Source organism: Nipponia nippon, unplaced genomic scaffold (assembly GCF_047370975.1).
Source record: "Nipponia nippon isolate SJK-2023a ecotype South Korea unplaced genomic scaffold, ASM4737097v1 scaffold_7, whole genome shotgun sequence".
In the NCBI taxonomy this organism is placed as follows: Eukaryota; Metazoa; Chordata; class Aves; order Pelecaniformes; family Threskiornithidae; genus Nipponia; species Nipponia nippon.
In genome coordinates this window covers 23,524,659-23,547,976 of record NW_028262391.1, presented here as the reverse complement: position 1 = coordinate 23,547,976, position 23,318 = coordinate 23,524,659, and the positions used below count along the sequence as shown (strand labels likewise).

At 39.0% G+C, this 23,318-nt stretch overlaps 1 long non-coding RNA gene across 1 annotated transcript in view; it reads left to right on the top strand.

The window, feature by feature from the left end:
* Positions 1–6,175: 6,175 nt before the first annotated feature.
* LOC148050856 (uncharacterized) overlaps positions 6,176–23,318 on the top strand; it is a 36,884-nt gene continuing 19,741 nt past the window's right edge. The window contains exons 1-2 of the long non-coding RNA XR_015700785.1: positions 6,176–6,579; positions 6,882–6,931. This is a non-coding gene — a long non-coding RNA (uncharacterized LOC148050856). The remainder of the gene's footprint in view (positions 6,580–6,881; positions 6,932–23,318) is intronic.

The following is a 23,318-nucleotide window of genomic DNA, read 5'->3' as shown; positions in this document are numbered from 1 at the left end:
CTGAAGCTGCAGAAGATAAGATAACTTAACCTCATTAAGTTTGCAGACAACACCAAGTTGGGCAGGAGTGTGGATCTGCTGGAGGGTAGGAAGGCTCCACAGAGGGACCTGGACAGGCTGGATCGATTGGGCGAGACCAACTGTATGAGGTTCAACAAGGCTCAGTGCCGGGTCCCGCACTTGGGTCACAACCACCCCATGCAACACTACAGGCTTGGGGAGGAGTGGCTGGAGAGCTGCCTGGCAGAAAAGGACCTGGGGGTGTTGGTCGAAAGCTGGCTGACTATGAGCCAGCAGTGTGCCCAGGTGGCCAAGAAGGCCAATAGCATCTTGGCTTGTGGATGAACCAGTGTGGGCAGCAGGACCAGGGAGGTGATAGTGCCCCTGTACTCGGCACTGGTGAGGCCGCACCTCGAGTACTGTGTTCAGTTTTGGGCCCCTCACTACAAGAAGGACATTGAGGTGCTGGAGCGTGTCCAGAGAAGGGCAACGAAGCTGGTGAAGGGTCTAGAGCACAAGTCTTATGAGGAAGCGGCTGAGGGAACTGGGGTTGTTTATCCTGGAGAAGAGGAAGCTGAGGGGAGACCTTATTGCTCTCTACAACTACCTGAAAGGAGGCTGTAGTGAGGTGGGGGTTGGTCTCTTCTCCGAAGTCACAAGTGATAGGACAAGAGCAAATGGCCTGAAGTTGCGCCAGGGGAGGTTTTGTTTGGATATTAGGAAAAATTTCTTCACTGAAAGGGTTATCAAGCACAGGAACAGGCTGCTCAGGAAGTGGTTGAGTCCCCATCCCTGGAGGTATTTAAATGTGGTGCCTAGGGACATGGTTTAGTGGGACTTGGCAGTGCTAGGTTAATGGTTGGACTTGGTGATCTTAAAGGTCTTTTCCAACATAAATGATTCTATAATATATATATATAAATGAGCAGAGGTAGAGACAGGGCAGAATACAAAGCTTTATTTGGAATCTGAGAAATGTCCCCCTGAACTTAAAAGGGCCCAAATAACAATCATAAAACTTTTTAACTTGGCTGCAAGGCAGACTTATCTAGAAGATAAAATACAAACAGTGAAAGGCAGGTAAATAAAAATTTCTTGCTTGTTTTAGGCTCCATGACTATCAAAGCAGTTTTTTGTCACAGGTGAACAGAATGGAATGTTTGGTTCATTTCTTTCTTTCTCTCTCTCTATTATTAGAGAGTCTGTCACAAATGCATTTTTAATTGTTTGGTGTTTTTTTTTTTTTCCCTCTGTCTCTCTGTAATCCTCCACTGTTTGTAAAATTCTGTCAATACATAGCGGCTGTGTCTTGGTAGACATTGTCTTCCGTTCATTTTGTCTTTTCCTTTTGGTCATTGGTTTTACTTGCTTGTATTTTGAATTCTAGTGAAGTTAAAATAGCTCATTTTTTTTGCATAATGTTTCAGATAACATTCCATATTATCTTTCCAGCATAGCGGTATTATTGGTTGATAAAATCTCAGGATTAGGGTTATGTTTGGTAATTTAATGACTCTTAAAAAAATTGTGCAGGGTTGTATCTGGAAGTAACAACAACAACATATATGCAGTCCAAGAGAATTTTTGTCAGCTCATTTAAAAATCAGTTTTTTAACGTATGAAACTTGGTAGTGTTTCTTTCAAGTGGATCTTATAAAAGTATTTGGCACCTTGCTTTTCATTCTTAAACTCATTGGTATATCTGTTGATGGATGTTAGCATGCTACTGTATTCTTCCTCTGTAATCTACAGAATTTTACTGCAGGTATTTTTAATAATTGTACTGGAAACCACAGCATCATTTTTGTCAAATGTCAACTTTCCTATACCTAAAGCCTCTACGTAATTGGAAGTTTGAGATCTAATAGTTCTGCTGAGCTGAAAGTGGGAGTAATACTGTTATCAAAAGGAAACCATTCCTGTTTTCCTGGTATGGCTCTGTTCTAATTCAGAGAGGACCAAGACAAAAAAATACTTGTACTTTAATATGTTTCTGTACAGCAAAGTTACTGTACAGCAAAGGTGCTGTAATGTCCCCACTGTGGTACATGGGTAAACCAGCAGAGGAAAAACTCCTCTCAGTGACATGATCCAACATTGTCACTTGCTGGACCTCTGCATGTTGATGCGGCCGGACAGACGTCCCTATGCTGAGTGGGGCAGTGGCCTCCCGAGAGAGAGAGGTGGCAGGAGCATGGCTGTGAGCAGAGCAGTGCATGGGGAGAGCCAAGTCAGCAGAGTCTCTAGGGCGGAAACTCCAGGAGTAAAATAAGTTGTAGTGAGAATACAGTATAAACTTCACATCTGTTTACCAAGAATGCGATTGGATTGAAAAGACACATTCACTTCTATACTGAGAGGTGACAGTAACTTACTCCTTTGCCTTCTTAGCCCGAGCAGAACCTTTCTAACTTCACACTGGTATATGTGAGAGGAACAGCAAAGCTTTGGGCATTAAGGTTCTGTTTAAAGTGCAGGGAACAGTCCTGTAATGATTGGAATAATTTTAAATAAATTATTTTTAGTTAAAATATAGCACTAGTCAAAATTGAAATGTATCATGATGGCATATTTGTTCTGATAAAGTTTTGGCTGTATAGTACTTGCTGATCTCTTGCACAGATAGGGCAGAGAGAAAAGTAAACAAGTCTAATACTGAAAAGCATGTGGGTTTTCATAAAATTGGATATATGACACAATTCTGTTCTACAAAGATACTGAGAGGATTTTGTGTTCTTTCAATGCAGAACAAAGACTACTTTCAAAACCTTGAAGGTTTGTTGTGAAACAGAGTTGTCATCTTTTGGGGAGCTCTGTAATTTTTAGAATAGCTTCTCCATAAGACGGAGTTGTGTAGCATAGAAAAATGGGTATAGTACGTGGATTTCATTATTGCTTATCTGAGAGGAATTGCTGTGAAGGCTCATAATTTCCCCACTCTAAGTAATGGAGGTAATCCAGGCTTCAATTCCTGCTGCCATAGCCACACAGGTTTGCTGAAATGCTCAAGTTTGTTGCTATTTTCTGAGAGCAAACTATAGTTACAGAGTTTTTTCCCCACATGACCTCCTTTTCTTCTCCTCTCCTACTGGTGTCAGGAGGAAATTGAGGGAGTTTTTGCCTGCTCATAACCAGTCTTACAGTTAGTACACTGGGATTGTTGTGGACAAACGAAGTGGTCAGTAGTGTGGTTTTTGTGTTTTCAGGAGGCATTGCAGTGTCACTCTTCCCACGAGAGAATTCCCTCTGTGCACATGCGGTGATGGTACTCGTGCTCTTAGAAAGCCATACAATTTCAGCAGGCAGTGGAAAGCGTTACTCAGGTGATGGTCCGCTGCAGCCCCTTACTATCAGTCGGATGCCCGCCTTTCCTGTGTAGCTGATATTGCCATCCTCCTCAAGGACTATTGATGCGCAACATGGTTTTAAATAAAAAAAAAAAATCAAATTTTTCTTCATATTCTTACACTTTTTGAAAACATGCAATATTGTACTTTAAAGCATAAAAACTAAGTGTGATGTAAATATCACATTTTACCCACTTTTTAACATAGTTGTCTGTCTTGGTTTCTGTTATCTTTGTCAGCTAGGGGATTTCTCTCTCTCTCTCAGCCCTCACCAGTCTAGTTTTTAATGACTTGGCTAGAAGATTATTTAATCTGTTTTATATAAACTTTAAAATGATATGATGAGGCATAAGTATAATGCTCAAAATCTTGATTTCAGTATAATTTAATATAAAGAATCTTTTACAAAGCAATATTGTGCAGCGCAAAGCATCAAGGCTTTCATCCATCTTTATTGTTTCTCATTTAGGCCCAGATCCACACTTACATGCCAGATGGCAACTGCAGAGGAGTTTCAAGTTATAGCTGCAATAGATGAGAAGATAAGTGCCTCTTGAGAAAGAGAAATCCAGATTGCATATTCCTTTCAATTGCACCTGATGACTTATTGCTAGTCACTAATTGGCTTGTCCATACACAGGCAATTCAGAATCTGACGACAGTACCTAACTTTGTCGGTAGCTCTGTTCTTCCTGCAGAGATCACTGGTGAAATAAACCCTTGCAGAGAAGAATATTTTATATGAAGCTCTGTGAAAAGCAGACCTAAGGGTTTTTTTTTTCTTTTCATTACTGCTGTGTCAAGATTTTTTCTTTCAGGAGAGCCATAAAATCTTGCGTAACTGTCGTTGTTCGTTATTATTGCAAAACAGAGTAGGTGACTATGATGTGCTAACGTTCAATTGACAATATATGCATATTAAAAAAGAGACAGCAAACTGCCATAAGTAGGGCTTGGTCTATTTTTCATTAAAGATATGAATGTTTTAATAGTGATCATCCTTTCTCACATATTTTTGAGTGCATTTTCATTTTAGTCCTGGGTGGGGCATTTGACAACTTATTTAGACTGCATATAGAGAACCAAGAGAGCCAACTATGAAGAGCGTAAAATAACTCAGAACGAGAAACTGCTGGTTTATTTTCACTACTTAGAAGCCATCGGCAGCTGAAATGTCTCTAGAGCTTTAGAACAGTGTTGTTGCTTCCCATTGTTGATGAAAGACAAAATCTGTGTGTAATGGTACAGCGCATAGCCAACCTTGTAATAAGCCCTTTAAAAGGTGAAGTGTCCACTTAGAAAACAGCATCCCTCATGCAATGAAATGTCAGTAATTTTCCAGCTAATGCAGAACCTGCATTATCTCCCAAAGTCTTCAGTTGAAGCCATTTTCCCTTTTATCATTTTCCCTACATACATTTTGCTAAACGCAATCACAACTTAACAGTTATGTACAAACGTGAAAAAAAAGCTTTCTGTGTTCTAAATGAATATTAGTTGTCCTGGAGAAAAATCAAGGAAAAACAGGCTATGTAATTAAGATCTTAATGTTCAGTATCTTTGTTGCCCATGTGTCTGTAATCACAGTCCCAACAAAAACAGAAGTATAGATGTGAAAGTGCAACATATGAGGGCTGTAACGCAATATAAATAGGTAAATAGAGTCTCTTGTTAAATAAACATGAAGTAAAATAAATCACTGGGAATCAATGGTATTTGTCAAAGGTATTCTCAACAAAGAAAGGTGTGAAAGAGTAAAAATATTCTTAAGTACAACAGAACCACATTAAACATTAGAAAAATCTCTGAGGAGATTCCCAACGCTTTAACTGGACTGTGAATTGAGTCAACATCTTGTAACTTATTGTTTGCCTCAGACAATTGCTAAATTGACTTTTCCTGTTGAGGGCTCCACCAGTAACAGGTGAGACACAATCACAGACAAGCATTCAATCAAGAATGAAACTGTTTAACACTTGGATAGCTGCATAGTCAAACCAGAAGTCCTCAGAGAAATGAAATTTAGGTATTGCAAATGTGTTAGAAGTCAATGAATGTAGATCCAAAAAAATCCTGGGTCAGGTCTTTTCAGTGGCTGAATGGCTGGGCCCAAAGAGTGGTGGTGAATGGAGTTAAATCCAGTTGGCAGCCAGTCACAAGTGGTGTTCCCCAGGGCTCAGTATTGGGGTCAGTTCTGTTTAATATTTTTATCAATGATCTGGACAAGGGGATCAAGTGCACCCTCAGTAAGTTTGCAGATGACACCAAGTTGGGCAGGAGTGTTGATCTGCTGGAGGGTAGGAAGGCTCTACAGAGGGACCTGGACAGGCTGAATTGATGGGTTGAGGCCAATTGGATGAGGTTCAACAAGGCTCAGTGCCGGGTCCCGCCCTTGGGTCACAACCACCCCATGCAACGCTACAGGCTTGGGGAAGAGTGGCTGGAGAGCTGCCTGGCAGAAAAGGACCTGGGGGTGTTGGTCGACAGCCAGCTGACTATGAGCCAGCAGTGTGCCTAGGTGGCCAAGGCGGCCAATAGCATCATGGGTTTTTTATTGTCTACACGGGATCCAGACCTAAAAGATAATGGGTTACTTGTAGTGGCCCCACTGCTACAGCTGAGCCAATAGTTGCAGCTGGCAAGACTTTAAATCCTTTCCATATATGTGAAGGAATTACCTTGCTCATCAGCAGCCACAGGTGAGTGACAAATAGCACTTATTTAATAGAATGCAGCAGCTGTTTTTTTGGTTTGATAGCAGCTGTGAAAGGTTATTTATCCAACTGAGCACACAGGGTATCTGTAGGTAGCCATAAAATAGAATTTAACAAATGTATCAGGTGGGGTATACCTTGAGCTTGCAAGCATAAGTTATTGTTGTGATTGTATGCCCCTTTGAATGGGGCTTTTGAAACAGTGTGCTTGCATAGGAACTTTGGAGAGTAATTATCATAGTTGTTTCTATCATAGCTTTAGCAAACCCGTGATCCAGTTTAATGAAATCCCTCTCAAGATATGGCTGCATATAGATGGATACAAATGTTTGCAGTACCCTTTGTCATCTTGCAAATTAAGGGGTACTCTGTAGTCTAAAGCATTCCTTAAACCCTCTGAGGGAAAATAAATAACTGCAAAGTAAGGGAAGAAAGTCTGTTGTGGTTTGAAGTGAGCACATTAAGAAGTTAAAAACAAGGAATTGGGATGGATGGTTGGGAAGACAGAAAGAATTAAGGTAAGCTTGCCAAGAGATGTTTGAAATTGTAGTATACTCTGCAGTTATCTGAGAATAAACACTTGGTGATAATAATGATAAAGCAATAGCACATTCTGTAACTGCAGTCTCTTAAAATGCTAAATTGAATATTATTAGTTGTTTAGCATATATTATAACATGATTTATGTCAGCCTGTATATGTTATAAGGTAGTGTAACAGATGAAATTATTAGATAGAAGCAAGCTTTCACCAGACTTGACTGATGGAATCAAAAGTATGAAGGGTTCACTAATTACTACTTAATCTTTCTCTACCCCAGTGACCAGAAGCAATCCAAGGAAAAAGTGAAGACGAGCACATTTGGAATAAGTAAGTCAAATCAGTAAGAATTCCTGTAGTCCCTAATCATTCATAGGATATCACTCACCTATTGCTGTTTGGGGGAAGGGGCTAATAAATTTAACATTTTTGATTTTACAAATCAGAAAAAAAGTAACTGAAACCTTACTTCAGGGCATGGCTGTGGTACTTCTGAAGCATTAGGCATTGGTTATAGTTGAAGGAAATTCAAAGGCCCCATTGGGCCAATAGTGCAGTTATGGCAAAGTGACATGAATGGTTTTTATGTGAATTTATTGCTCTTAAAGGTGCTGGCTTGACTGACATACTACAGACCAACTTCACCTTTAGACATACAGCTTACAAAGTTGAAAAAGTAGTTTGGATACTGTATAGCTAAACAATAATTTTTCCCAATGGAGAAAAAATCACTGCTCTTTCTCCTTGAAATTAAATGTCATTTGTTGAAAATTTTAAAGATTGTTTTCTTCAGTCTATTTTTTGTTCTCAGCTAATGCTGACAGAATTCAGTGGGGTTGTGTGACCTAAATCAGTAAGTTTGTGCTCGAAACTACCAAGGCTGATTGATCTTGGTTAGGATTATTTGGAGAGAACACAGGTGATGGAGATGCTTATTTTTTGGTGAGATGGAACATCCTATATTTGTGAATAAGCATTTTGTTACAAACTTTTTTTTTTCTTTTCTTTTCTGAGTTGGCAATGGTGGGGTACCAGGTCTGCATGGAACAGTGGGGACTTCCTTATGCTTGCTTTTCTGCCACAGAGATATTCATATGTATGAGTAATAGCAATTTTCCCTGTGGCTTTTTTTTAACTTGATCTTTTAGATACTCTAACCGCTGTTTTTATTTGTTAATATGCCATGTCACGCACATCTCTGCAAATAAAGCAATGAGTAATTCCATTTTTGAGGTTAGGCCTGTTACAGGAGGTGCTGCTTTCCAGATAAAGGTTCAAGGTGCTTTTCAATGGATCACTACTCTAATAAATCATTTTGTATATATACTAGCATATACAAGTTAGGATATTAATTTCCAAGCAGTGCCTGTCATGAACATGTAGTTTAAAAAACCTGAGATGAATAAAGCATATGGCCTTTACATTTCAAGACCATATCTGTAATTCACTGTACGTTCATGCTGATATGCAGACAAAGGTGAATTAGTTCCAGACAAAAATGCATTAATGCTCTATTGAATAGTCAATTATTAAACACATAATGGAATCTGTGGTTATCAAGACATGCTCAGAATGTGCATAGGGTGCATAATTTGCACCAGAATGGAACAGAATCAATCTATTTCTAAAAAATCCAGGCAAAATTATATTAACATGGGATTAAAATGAGTTATTGCTTCTGTTGTACAATGAATGGGCTTACTTTACTTCATTTACCCTCCCAAGGAGCTAATTTCAGAGTCTTATTATATGTACAAACCTAGAAAAATAGCAGTAAACAACATTATTTTCATTGCCCTCAAGAAATAATCTATCCAATTTTCAAAGTTCCATTTTGTGGAGAAATAATGCTTTTGAGAACCACGCATGAAGGTAAATGTTACATCGTAAATGTCCTGCATCTGTTCTTGTAGCAATTTGGTTGAATAAAATGAAGAAAAAAGTGAATAAGTTATTGCTGAATGATAAGAAAAATATCTCATGAATGTCACCTGCATGAAGTTTTAAATATTGTTCATTCCCCTGAATCTACAGATTTTATTTGCGGGAAAAAAAATTGTTTAACAATTGACTGGAAAAGCATTGTCAACAAACTATAAATATTATTCAGGCTGTGGCTGTTTGTTATTTTACTACAATTATATACCATGATTAATGCACTGGATCATTGGTCTAGTGGATATTTTTGATTAACATTTGGCAAGCTGCAGGTTTATTGCAGTACGTTTAAAGGCACCATTTAAATCAACAAAAAGGTGTGTCAGACTGGCTGTATTACTTCAAGTGAGTTTTAGTAGAACTTCACTCTCAGTTGCATTAAAGGTAATCATGGGTATAGTTAATTGAAATATTACCATATGTATTTTCATGGTTTATAAAAAAAATATGTTTCCTGATCTGTGACTTTCAAAAATACTTTTTACTAACATTTTTTGCAGCATAAGTAATTATAGTTACTTGCATGCTCCAATAAATATTGCAAAATGTCTCCTTAGCAAGATTCAACAGGTCGCCCTTAGTTTATTTTCTTAAAACCCCTGGACAGTATGTGAGACGATATTCAGTTATTATTGACATTTTGTGTATATTAAACAGGAAATAATTGTGATGGAGAACTTTATATGTATAAATTGGTATATCCAACAAAAAGAAAAAAGCAGAAATTGCATAACTTTGTAAGATATTGCAAGAATTTCTTGGCTAATGAGATTACAAGTGCAAGTTAATTTATCCGTATGAAAGTAGAGGAATTCAGAGGCAGAAGTTCAGAAGTGGAGACTGTCCATACGTTGCTTTCTGATTTACCTTTTCTTCTAGAAATTTCTGCTAGAATTCTAATGTGAAAATTAGTTCTTCATTCTGCAATCTGTAGTTCACTAGGGTATTCTCGTAAACATGCCGACCCTCACTGCATGATTGTTGTTTTGTGAAAGACGCTTAAGACCAGAATGATTTATATGGTTATGTGCAAAAAATTCTTAGCTGAGTTACTTGATATGTAAGAACAGAAGAGAAGTTTGAGAAAGAAGTGGGATAACATTTCTCCATTTCTGCATAAGGCGTTTGAATGCATCTCCAAGTGGATAATGCAGGTGGGAGCTTTAACTGCAGTAAAACACAGAGAGAACATGCCATGATTGTGTACAAGTTGGTGTATCATCTTTCTCTTCATGATATGAAATAGTTAAGTTACGCTTAGCTGTTTAAAACAGCTATCTGAAATAGCATGATATCTTGCGATAACTTCTTGAAGTTAACTCAAATGAAGTAGACTTTAACGAAAGGTTTTAACAAAAATTTAGCAAATGAGTGTAGCTAAAATTACCAGTCCAAATCCTCAACATATAACACACCATTAAATCCTAACCCCCAATGCATCAATGTTCTAGCAAAGCTCTGAGAAGAAATATCTTTATCACTAACCATTCGTTCTGCTGGGGATTCTGTAACTGAGGCCTCCAAGCAGGAACCCGCCATTAATAGTAATGAACTTCAAGCACCTGTAGTCAAGGCATTTGCTATAGCTGTCAGTCAACTAGGCTTTCACTGATGAGCTCATTTATCCTTCTGCTCCAGCCATTGATCAAACAACTTCTGATGCCATTTTTTGAGTACCTTGTTGGTACCACAGCAGATGTAATTGCTTGCTATTACGATTCATGCTGTTACTTCTGTTGACCTTTCAGTAGTGTTTTGTTCTTCCCAGAGAAGAGGATATTTTGTTAGCTATGGGGCCTTTATGATTAATGATGTGATCAGAGTACGGTGAGAACTGTCTGGAATATGAAAGTATCTTGGTATGAAGGAGGGACTCCTTTATGTCAATGAGGTTTTTTTTGCTCAGATTTTTGTAGCTGCAGGTGTAAACCTCAGAATAAGTCCGCATCTGCCTAGCTGTACTTCAGGCAATGAATGTCTCTTATGTTAAAAGCCATTCAGGAGGGCGATATTGCTCCAAAAGCTTTGCCACAGATATTCTATAATGTCCTGTGAAAGAAAAGGTACAGTTCCACTCACAAATTCATTAAGTCCTGGAGGAAGTCCTGAGATAGCTCAGATGTTTGGGAACAGCGTGTTCTCATGTTGGCCCTAGCTTTGGTCCCTCTAGAGGGGAGAGGAAGATGTGACCAGTTACTACTTTCACTTTAGCGTGAAATCTGCGTGGTTTTTTATTACCTATTTGAGTCTTGGGGAAGGTAGTTATTTGAGTTCTGCCCCTGAATGAAACGCTGTTTCCAGGAGACCAAGAGAGTCTGAAAAGATATTTCAGTATCCCCTGTTTAAACAGTGCGATACTCCAACGCAGTGGCTCCAGTGACTAAGGACTACTGTTCCTCCTTAGCTCAAGTCTCGTTTTGCTTGCAACTTGCCCAAGTCTTTCCACGTAGCTTTAGGCTTTTGCCTGTCTGCATTACCTGTATTGTTCTTTCAGGTTCACTTCCCTCCTCCTCTACTGAGCAATTTTACTGTTTCCTCTGATGACTGCTTATGCTAACCTAGAAAATGTTTGTAATAAGAAAAGTCCTCCAAACATGCAATCATAATGAAGTGGGTTTTTTAATGCAGCAAGACAGACACAAAAATCAGGATTTGCATACTTAGTTTGTCAAAATTATAAGCTAAGGCTTATGTAAACTAGTAGCTGTTTTAGGAGCAGAAGGAAATTCAGCCTGTTTGAAAGATATTTCCTCAGTGCAGCTTAGATTAGAAAAGGAGAGAAGAGGAAAAGAAACAACAATTCTGCTGAAAATATTCATAATATACAGAGCAGACTAGATAGCTTGCCTCTTTCTCCCCCTTAGACATCTGTAATAAAAAAACCAAACCAAACCAAACCAAAACCCACAAAAAACAAACAAAAAAAACCAAACCAGCAATTCATTTGTCCCAGCATCCCCTGAGCTTTTGCAGGCTGCAGTATCTTTACCTTAGCAGAGCTTCAATCCTGTTGTTGGTTCGAGGTGACTAACCCTTTTACATGAGGGCCAATCTGCCTCCCTGGATCCTGGTGCCTGCATGGTCAAAGATTGCATAATTGCATAATGTAGAGTGGTGTAACATTACTGTAGTGTCATTTCTTCATGCTGCTTATGTTACAGAGAGAGAAAAGAATATGCTAAATCAGCTCTTCATCTCTTTTTTCTGTCCTATCCAGACTTTTCTGCAAATGTTTTTTGAGACTCATAAGTATAACTAATAGATTTAGGTTTTTGTTAAAGCTATGGTAAGTCTGCACCCTTCATGTACTGCTGGAATTTGGTATTTCATTCCTTCCTGTTTTCAGTTTCTCTGCATTCCTCCTGGTAGTAGTATTTGTTGGGAGCAGAATATGATGCCAGCAGAGAGCCCTTGGAGTTGCATAAGTGAACAACTTCAGTGCCAGCTGCAGGACTATTAGTCTTTTGGAATCTAATACTGAAAACCCCAGTGGAAACGATGACAGATTTCTTTGTAAGATAAAAGCTATGAACCTTCAAGGTAAAACATGGCATGAATAAAGTACTAGTTAAAAATAAAATTGCAATTATTCATGAGAGGAGCAGTGTCTCTTTGGAGGAAATACGTTAAAACACTTGTGTCTCTAACCTCTAATTTTTGTTTATGTATACAATACAGGTGGTCAAACAACTACAGAAAGGGCTGGCCTCTTTCAGAAAGGAAAGAAAAATCAGAGTAAAACAGTAGTAAAGAGGAGGGAAAAGAAACCCCAAAACTTTAATGTATGTCGAAATTGAAATGCAGTGAGTAAAGTTCAGCAGTGCCATATTTAGAACAACTCAATTTCTTTGCAATTTGCACGAAATGGCACAGCAAGGTGAACAAGATTGAAGAAGAAAAAGTATGCCTGATGTTCTTAGAGATAATGGACTTTCCTTAAGGGAAGTCTTAAAAAACTCCAACAAAATACCCAGGAAAAAAAAATGAATAGCTAGGGAATGTAATACCTGATTTAAATCTTTTTACATCTAAAATAGAACATCTTAAGCCAAGAATGGTACAACCACTTATGGATATGATATTCTTAGAAAGATGTATATTAAGGGAGGGTTAGGTTAAAGGAAACATAATTAACATTTAATTTATTCTCCTCCAGAGTTTCCTGAACCTGTACACAGTAATGCTGAATTGTGAGCTAGGCAGTAAAGGGCTCCTCTTGTAAAGTTTTCTGCAGTGAGGATGCAGGTGCTCATTATCTCTGAAATTGCTTTATGGAACTGAATTTTCATTTCCTACTAATTTGGCTTTCATTAAACATGAATAATTTGAATCAAAGCAATAGTAGGAAAGGTGTGGTGATTTTTTTGTTTGTTTGTTTGGTTGGTTTTTTTGCCAAGGCTTGCAATTCAGTGAGTTTAATGACAGTGGTACTACTTTGTTCAGGAAATGAATTTGCCCTTAAGTTAGAATAAGAATTTGTCAAAAGAGGTGCTTCAAAAAACCTAGGTAACTTTTCCTCCTATCAGTCACGGGCACTTGTTACAGAAGAACTGATGATCTTCAAAATGTTTATTAGCTTAACATCCGTATCAGGTAAGGATATACTGTCGACATTTTAGAGAGGAAAAAATGGACATGGATTCTTAAAACTGTTTAGGTAGGTAATGCCAAAGTAATCTATAGTATCTGGATAACTTTTGAAGGCCTGGGTTTGTGTAATTTGGCCAAGGTAAAATAGCAAATTTGTGAAATTATAGAAATCCAAATTTGAGTCTCAGTCTCTCTCTCTCTCACCCTGGGCAATGCACCATCCTTATCCTACGGAACTCCTATGGCTATTGAGTAACAGACTTCTTTGTGTGAAGATGACATTCGGATGCCACCAGTATCAGTAAGAAATAATTTTTTTCACACTTTCCTCTGAAATATTTATTTAGTAAACAATATAAATATTTTTGAAAAACATAATTAGAATTTCTTAGAGTAGTTGTGAAGACTGACCTTTTTTTTTAATGCCATCTGTAAAAGAGGCTATGACAGTATGAGCTTAGAAGCAAGAAAGCATCTAAGAAAACAGAATGCAACTATTTTAAAACATGGCTGCCCCCATCTTGCCAAAGGAAGTGTTAAAATAGCTTTTGACTAGCGGATACAGAAGCAAAGTATGTAACACCATAAAGAATAACCGAGTCACGTCATTCCTTTTAGCAGTAATAACAGGCAATGAAACCTTGGTCTATGTCATTCGGTATTCACCCCTATGCTGTACAGCGTGCAACACCTAAAATTAATACCAAAAAAGGAGATAAGCTATGAAAAGTTAAAGCAACCGATATCAGAATTAGTAGGAAGTTGTACCAAATGCTTGTAGGATGAAGTTTATTGGTAGCTGCTTTCTATACATATACCCTTCTGCAGCTTTATATACTGCCTACCAGACTGAATTGTCTGAAAAATGTAATTTGGTTCATGTATCTGCAAGTGAGAATGAAAGAAAACCCACTGAAAAAATCAGAATATTATGAATGCCTTCTTGTAGAGTCTGTAATTGAGTATATGTCTAACTTTGTTAAAATTATACGTCAGTAAAATCCTTGTTAGCATTGAAATTGTGTCAGTAGTGCAACTTATACGTAAGGTCCAGTGAGTGATCATTTGCTCCTCAGATACACTTACTGGATTAGCATGGAAAGTACTGTATAGTTTGATTTTGATACATTTAGTTCTCTTTAGCAATATTTTAAATGAAACATTGGCACCACTAATAAGAAATCCCTACAATTGTTACAAAAAGCCCATAACTAAAGAAAACGTGAAGTGGGGAAAAGCTAGATTTCACGCACTGGAGAACAGAACAATAATAAGCTGCTTCAGAGAGAGGACTGAATTAATGAGAAACGCAGCTCTGGAAAAATGCATTTACTTTGTAAGGAGGTGATTCTTGTATATGGCATTTAGCCTTCAGTTCAACATGAAATAGAAAAGCACACAGCTGTCCTTCCCGTTGTGGGTTGCTGTGTTAGCTTCTGTGGGGCTTTGCCCATTATGGATGCACTTTGGTACTCCAAAATGAAGTCCCATATGGGACATTTATGTGCTGTTCCCTGAACCAATTCTAGTGTTTGCATGTGGCAGTATGTGATATTAAAAGTTAGGTAAAACTACTATTGCCCAAGTGAAAAGGACAAACATAATGATCCCATTTTTTTTGGTCATCGATTTGCATTTCACGTAGGTACTTGTGCAGTTCAGTGTAAGTGCCAGAGCTGGTCTTATTGTATATGCAATGGTAATGGTATGGAAAAGGGTTGTGAAGTGAGAGGACATGTTTAATCTGCCCTGAAAATAGAGAAAGCCCCTAAGTACCACCAAGCTTACAGATACTGTGTTTTTCATTTGATGTATGGTCTTTCGCCATTTCTCCCCAAGTCTGCAAATGCTAGCAGTTTTCTTGCACAACAGATACGAATGTACTTCACTCCATATCATAAATTTCAACAGGCAAATAATATGTTGTACTTCTAATAAATGTGCATGACCATTCTGCTAACAGCTTCATATACAGTTGACGCTGAAAAGTCCCTATTCCTATACCAAAGAGTTGTCATAAGTGGCATGGTCCTGCCGTAAGGGATGTAGGATATATTTGTCTCTTCACTTTTGAGCCGATTAATATAATCTTCCTCTCTGAATTTGGAAAGCTGGAATAGGCTCACTTTGTGATTCCCTGCTTTATCCATCCATTTTCTCACTGACACTTACCAATAAAGGTATCCAAAACAGTTTAACAAGCTGCATCACTAAGGGAAACTGTTTCCACATCTTTCCTGTGCATCCAGTCGCTTTCAATTGGAAATATCCCTTTTTTACCATTTGTGTTTTACTGTTGCATCTTGCTGAATGTTTGGCTGTTAGGAAAATTGTATGAAAACAACTAGCTCAACAAGCTGGGATCAGCTGCTGAATTAAGCAAAATGCACACAGCAGAATTCCCAGCGCTGTACTGGCATTTTGTCTGATCTTAGATTCAGCTGAAGATCTTGTGCTTTAGTCTTAGAGCTTTTGCAAGATATTTCAAAGGCCATCCCTCAGCAATCTGCTGTAACAGCTGTGATAAACACAAATAAGGACCTTTGTAGAACAACTACTATGAGAGATAAAGAGGCGAAGTCTAATTATGCTTAAAGTCTACTGCAGGATGTCTAGGTCAGAATTTCTTCACAACATCATATTTTCTTCAAGTTATTTCTCACTGAAAACGTTCAGATTATCCTAACTGAGAAATAACCCAAAATATATGGAAGGCTGTCATATGCTGACTTGTGCTTTTTAATAATATATGTGAAATTAAAATACTAGGACTATTTAAAGATATTAGCTTCCTACAAAGATAGATGTAAAAATTACCTATTTTAATTCTAAGAAAATTCCTGTTTATTTACATTTCGCCATTGTAAATTTTCGAGGCATTATTAGAACCAGTTCTTTCTCTACAGTGGAAAGTAATACTGTTTGGTCTATTCTGATCCATGGGACTAATATTACTGCTCATTGCACATAAGGAGGAAGGACTTTAGTAAAGCCTTGCACACCATTTTCCCCACAGCATTCTCCTGGAGAAAACTGGCTGCTCATGGCTTGGATGGGCGTATTCTTTGCTAGGTAAAATACTGGCTGGATGGCTGGGCCCAAAGAGTGGTGGTGAATGGAGTTAAATCCAGTTGGTAGCTGGTCACGAGCGGTGTTCCCCAGGGCTCGGTATTGGGGCCAGTTCTGTTTAATATCTTTATCAGTCATCTGGATGAGGAGATTGAGTGCACCATCAGTAAGTTTGCAAACAATGCCAAGTTGGGCAGGAGTGTTGATCTGCTGGAGGGTAGGAAGGCTCCACAGAGGGACCTGGACAGGCTGGATCGATTGGCTAAGACCAATTGGATGAGGTTCAACAAGGCTCAGTGCCGGGTCCCGCACTTGGGTCACAACCACCCCATGCAACACTACAGGCTTGGGGAGGAGTGGCTGGAGAGCTGCCTAGCAGAAAAGGACCTGGGGGTGTTGGTCGAAAGCTGGCTGACTATGAGCCAGCAGTGTGCTCAGGTGGCCAAGAAGGCCAATAGCATCTTGGCTTGTGGATGAACTAGTGTGGGCAGCAGGACTAGGGAAGAGATTGGCCTCCTGTACTCGGCACTGGTGAGGCTGCACCTCGAGTACTGTGTTCAGTTTTGGGCCCCTCACTACAAGAAGGACATTGAGGTGCTGGAGCGTGTCCAGAGAAGGGCAACGAAGCTGGTGAAGGGTCTAGAGCACAAGTCTTATGAGGAAGCGGCTGAGGGAACTGGGGTTGTTTATCCTGGAGAAGAGGAAGCTGAGGGGAGACCTTATTGCTCTCTACAACTACCTGAAAGGAGGCTGTAGTGAGGTGGGGGTTGGTCTCTTCTCCGAAGTCACAAGTGATAGGACAAGAGCAAATGGCCTGAAGTTGCGCCAGGGGAGGTTTTGTTTGGATATTAGGAAAAATTTCTTCACTGAAAGGGTTATCAAGCACAGGAACAGGCTGCTCAGGAAGTGGTTGAGTCCCCATCCCTGGAGGTATTTAAATGTGGTGCCTAGGGACATGGTTTAGTGGGACTTGGCAGTGCTAGGTTAATGGTTGGACTTGATAATCTTAAAGGTCTTTTCCAACTGAAACGATTCTGTGATTCTATGACTTCACACCTGTAAAATATTGTCTTCTGCACATAAGAGTTTAAGATTCACCTTGGCTTTGGGGACCTTTGTTAAGATATTTTCCATGCTAATATTTTGAAAACATGTATTTTTCTTGATTTCTCTCACATATCAGTATGCCTACCCCTGTCTACCTGAGAGTTGTGCTCCGAGACTAAATTCCTTCTGGTACGGAAGAGATAAAGAAGCAGCAAACAAGACAGTCTCACAAATATGTAATGAGACGGCCTGCAAAAGTGAACAGCCACATTGGAAGATAAAAGAAATGTTCCAGCTATACTCCAAAAAATGAAACACAAAGAATGTGGCAAATGTCACACTCGCTGCATGTTGTTTTCAGTTCCATAATACATTAAGTTTGCTGTCTCAGTGGCACCAGTATATTGTTGCAGCTTTGATCCTCTTTGATACAGAGGAGCCAGAGTCCTTGCTATTCATTGAGCTAGGCGGGGTTTATGGCTGATTTGCATTGCGACAGTGGCTCAGACCGTTGGAACATGTCAGCAAATCTGATCTTTCATGTCTCATGTCAGAATGAATCTGGGATAATCTCATCTGTATGAAGTTGTCCTAGTACAACTGAAATCAGAAGTGTTATTTGTTTGGCTATTGATTAGTTTTCATTAGTATTGGCTGTACAGAGCTATCTGTACAACTTCTGCCTTTTTAGGGGAATAGTAAATAAGCTGTGTAGTTTAATGTACGCATCTTTTACAGATATTACAATACTGCTAAATCAAAACCTACAGCATGTAGATTTTAAAAGGTTAAATGAATTTCACTCAAATAGGTTCAGAAGTGAAACTCGCTTCCAAATTAGAGCCCGGGTGCTGTTTACAGCCTCTGAAGCTGCTGCAGCACACCCTGCTGCCTACACTTGCTCTGTGGCCTTGTTCTTGCCTGTCCTTCCATCCCATCTCATCACTCTCGTGTGCACAGGTCAGGGGCACAGATCACTAGGCCAGCACAGCTGCTGTGCCTTCCCCCCCTTGCTGCGTGGAAGCCCCAGCTTTAATTTGCACTTTGTATCTGCCACCTGTGCTATGCCAGGAAGAATTTTTTCTCTCTGAACAGCTGGTGGTAGAGAACAGAGTTCCACTTAATGTGAGATGAGGCATTCGTTTGCTGCTTTTCACTATATTGTGTCAAAATACTTTGAATGAAACAGATCCCTAGGAATAGGATATTTCCTCAGGCCTTCTGGTTAGCTTGGTTAGCTAAGCACTAGAGGAAGAGGGGTGTGCCACAAGCAGACATGCGAGCTGTACAGGGTGTGGCAGGTGGAATAGAAGAACATTTATTTTGCTGTGATGGATGATTGGTGTCTCAGATTCAGATCTGCTTTTAGGTTATGTTAGGAATTATCTTTGCACTCCATGTTTCACCCACATTATGAAATCCTACATTGCTTTCTGTCTTTCCTTTAAATCATTATGTGTGCTGTTTTTTCTCTCACTAGTATGATTTTCTTTAATTATAACATTAAAACTTGATTTTCATATGATGTTATTTATTATTTAATGCTTTTACATAATGATGAGATAAGAAATGTATCACCAGGGCGACTGAAATGCTGAGCTCTAACAGCTACTCGTATAAAAAAGCTAGGGCTGTGTAGGATGGTAGAGTACTTGAGAGCTTAAATTGCACAGCCTAAAGAGGCTGAAGTCATCTGCCAGGGTCCTAGTCCCCACCAGATCTGAGGGACAGCAGTGGAGTTGACTATGAAATTCTCATTCCTTAAGGCAGGGAAATGGATCCCTGTTGCTATTCCCACCAGAGCCCAAACACCTACAGAACACAATAGAAATTTCATTTCTTTGAGAACTGGGCCAGAAAAATTCTTCTACTCTGAGACAATGCAAGAAGCGAAGTTTGACATGGAAAACATACTCAAGTTAGAAATGGAAATGAAGGTCCTTAGCCATAGTCTCTGGAGCTATAACAAACCCAGAAATAGATGCCTTTATTTTTATATCACTAAGTAACTCATGCCTCATGTTCCTCTTGATAATTGTCAAGGATTTCTGTAGCTCCTGGTTCCTCTGACAGAAAAATGTTGAAGACCAGATGGGACTGATGGATGCCATCCTCCAAATCACACAGTATAATTCAGCAGCAGGAGCGAAAAAGTGATAGCCCATAAATAGGTGGTTTATGTCAACTGGAAAACAATCATTTCATAATACCTATCTTTGCTGGATAACACTTATAAATTAATCCACTTACACTCTAGTGGCTTTTTTGGGTTTTGGTTTTGTTTTTTTTTGTTTTGGGGTTTTTTTTAATATGAAAGGGGAGGAAAGTAATACGAAGAGAGACAGGACAGATCACTGAATTTCATATAGCTGCATTTAATAAGGGTGAGTAAGAGAGACTTTGAATCACTGTTTGATTACTGTTGTCATCTCTATTCCCCGAGTCTGGGTTACAGCAAGATGAGTCCTGCCCCAAATTGTGGTGGCTCTAAGGATCCTAAGGGGACTCTTTCACTGTCCAGCAGCGTGTATTTCAGCTTCTCATGCTGGCCTGGCTTGGAATTCTCCCCAAAATGTACAGGATTTCATCATCTTTTTACCACGCTGGCCTTTCTCCTCCCCTCAAGAAAATCCTCACTTGTTTCCCATTTGAAGAAATCTTAAAAAAAAGCACAAATGAAGTGCAGGTAGAAAAATGTCTAGAAGAAAGTTTTCTGCAAACACTGTCTTTTGTGTATTAATTAGAAAAGCAGGGAATTTATTTCATGACTAATTGCTTAAATTTATCTAATTTCTGATATAAGGGAGTTTCAGAATGAGGAAATTTGGTTTTCATGTGAGGGAATGAATGGAAGAATATCAGAAATGCAGCTTTGAAGTTCAGATCAACGAAACCCCTTATTATTGAAGTGTTGAAACTATCTTGTATACACCAGGAGAGGGAGCCCAGCAAGTAGAGCCAAAGCTAACCTGTCTCTCAACATCACACAGAGGACGACAGAGTTAAAATTCTGTTTTCTGTCTGTTTCAGTTCATTTACGGCATGATACAGGTAGCAAAATTTTTCTTTTTGTTGTTCTATATGAGTTAATGTTAGTGAGCTGATCAGAAGGGATAATTTTCTTATTTCAGATGTTGACCTCCCATAGACACCTGAGACAACAGTTAATAAAAAGGCAACCAGTTTTAATGCTGCAGAGGCTTTACAAGAGAAGGGCGCTCTGCATGGATTTGTAGGCCTTCCCCTGGTACAATCATGTTTCATTGTTTTGATCAAGTCACCACTTTACAGGGTACACACATGGCATGATTTTCTAACTGGAAATATGTCAGACAGGACTAAAGGATCTGTGACTTGTTCATAAAGGTCAAATTTTTCTCCTTACAGAGGAGATAACTGTGTTCAAAACTCCTCATTATTTTACTGGAAAGGTTTGCTTGTTTCAGGTGCTTCTGGAGCAGTCCTTCTTGCAACTAATGGGTGTATTTCTTGGTAGGAATACTAGCTTCTCCCCCTTCTCTACCACCCCAATCTGAAGGGCAATCAATTAAGTTTTAATTTGGAAGTGCTCTCAGATTTCAGATTTTGCTGTGTATGTTTGCCAAGTCAGTACTAGAACAACTTATCCGAAGCAATATGGAAAAAGCTAGATATGCTGGTGAAACATTTAAAAGCTTTTTAATATTTCTATTTATTTAATTTAGTAAAAGTTGGGGGGTTTATACGAAACAGCAGCATGACAAGTCTTATGATCATAATGTACACTCTCAAATTGCTAGTAGGCTTATGTTATAACTTCAGAGAAATAAAATAGTGAGCAGAACCTGTACCACAAATTAAGTCTCTAAAAGCCTTGCTTTAAAGTTTCTTGCCTTTGAGCCTATGAGATGTATAGCTTCTGCTGGGATCAGATACAGCCATAGGGGAAGCTTTTTGTTATAATATCAGCAGCCTGGATAAATGATTGTGACAGATTAAGCCTTGTTATTTAGGCACATGAAAAATGAGTGGAAGCGATGGTGGAAATAAAAGTGCCGTTAGATCCTTCAAATGATGCAGCATATTTAACATTAATTCCTTGAGGAAATAATCTATTTACCCTTTATGTGAATGTTTATTTAAAAGGAACTAGTATCCTTGTGCCTTATAGCTGTCTTTGTGTTATGTTATATAGCGGTGTTTTGTGTTGTCTCATGGTCCATTTGTTAAGGGGACAGAAGAGTGTCACGCAAATGTTTGTGTAAGACTAGGTTATTTGTTAAATCTGTCAGCATCCAGGTAAATTTTTGTATGTAGAGAACAACAGAATAACTGCAAACTACATAGATCTATTTTTTTAGCTTCCTTCCAGACAACTGCTATTTTAAGGAATGTAATTTCTTTGGAGGCAGAACAAAAAAACATTGCATGTTAATACAGGAATTGAAAATGAGAAGGTGTGAAGGTCACCATGTACAGTTTCACATTATGCTTAAAACTGCTATGGAAAGGGTGTAGCTCTGTTCCCCTTCAGGTCTAGTGATTGTATGATCACTTGGTGAGGTTGATTACTTAGTTGCTCATAAGGAAAAATAATGGTGGGGGGGGAGTGAAGTGATTTCCATCAGATCAATGAAATGATGTGATTCAGTGAACCCTGACTGCCCATTTATGAGACCAGTGCAAGGAAGGAAATGGGAAGCTGCAGATGGCAATGTGTGCGTGGAAGGATGTAGGGGTGGAAATGGGCAGCTGTTCTGGCAATTGGCTCACAACATGAAACTATGCCTTCAGTGGGGGGAGTCTCAAAGGAAATGAAGCTGTAGGATTTTGTGTTCTTTCATTCTGATTTCAAATAAAGAAGAAAAAATGGTTGGAGAAGAGAGATGGAGAAAATATGGGGACACTGATTTTTTTTTTTGAAGAGTCCGTGTACAGAGCGGTAGGGGAAAAGATTTCTAGAAGATAAGACTTGAGTGGAAGAAGTGATCATCAGTCTGTAGCTCCTGTATTTGCTCTACCTAGATAACCGAGACCTTTCCAATCACATAATTCAGCTGTGATTGCCCAGTTTCTACATGTAGAGTACAAGCATATTTGGCCTTTAGGTCTAAACCTAAAGCATTCTCAAGAGTATTGCAGAAACTGAGGTTAAGAAATACATGTACTTGTGGCTTTCTTTCATGGGTGTGTGTTCCTTTAGTGAAGAAGACTAGCTCTAGACTTTAAAAAAGAAAAGTCTGTTTGCACTATTCTGTGTCTCAAAAATGTGAATGTAAAGAATGCCTATCAAGTATGTGCTGGTAAGTGTAAGCCTGGGGAATGGGAGTGCCTTGTAGGCTCCTTGAGCAACTAGCTTATGAGTCCTACTGCTGTGAAGGTGTAACTGGTAAAAAGCCTATGCCAAGAAAATGTTGGAGAGGCTAAGAAAAGAATCAGTACTGTAGTCAATCCAATCCAAGTAAACCTAACGGTTAAGAATTCAACTTGTAATACTCAGAACATCAGTATTTTGCAGGGTCAGCAGGAGGAAGCTTAATCAGACCTGTGACGTTGTCCCATACCTTGTCAGACCTTTGGCTCACTGTGCAGACTGGCATATGATAGGGGGCATAGACTGTGGCAACAATATGATACTGCTGTGTCTATCTATAGCTCTTCCCTTCCCTCTTTTTGGGGTAAATTCAGGTAGAAATAAAGGGACAAGGATACACCAGGTACAAAGAAAGGTATATCTTTGCAGTTTTAGTGATCCGTCTTGCATATCTGTGCAAGGATATAAAATAATGTCACTAGAGAGGATTTTACCACCTTATTTTGTAGATCCAAAGTACTCAAAAGTTTGGATACTCAAAGCAAATTTATGACATGCTGTTGTCTATGTCTCAATGACTGTTCTCCCTGCCCATGAGACCTGACCTGAGTCATACTATATAGCAAACACAACTCATGTCACTTTTGAAATTTTTAGGCAGAGATTGCATTTGGATAGATGGGAAGACCTAGACAGTACTGAGGTTGATGTGGTATTGGAAGGTGCATTGAGGAGACAAAGGAGGTATTTGTGCCTGAATGGACTTGAATGAAAATTAAA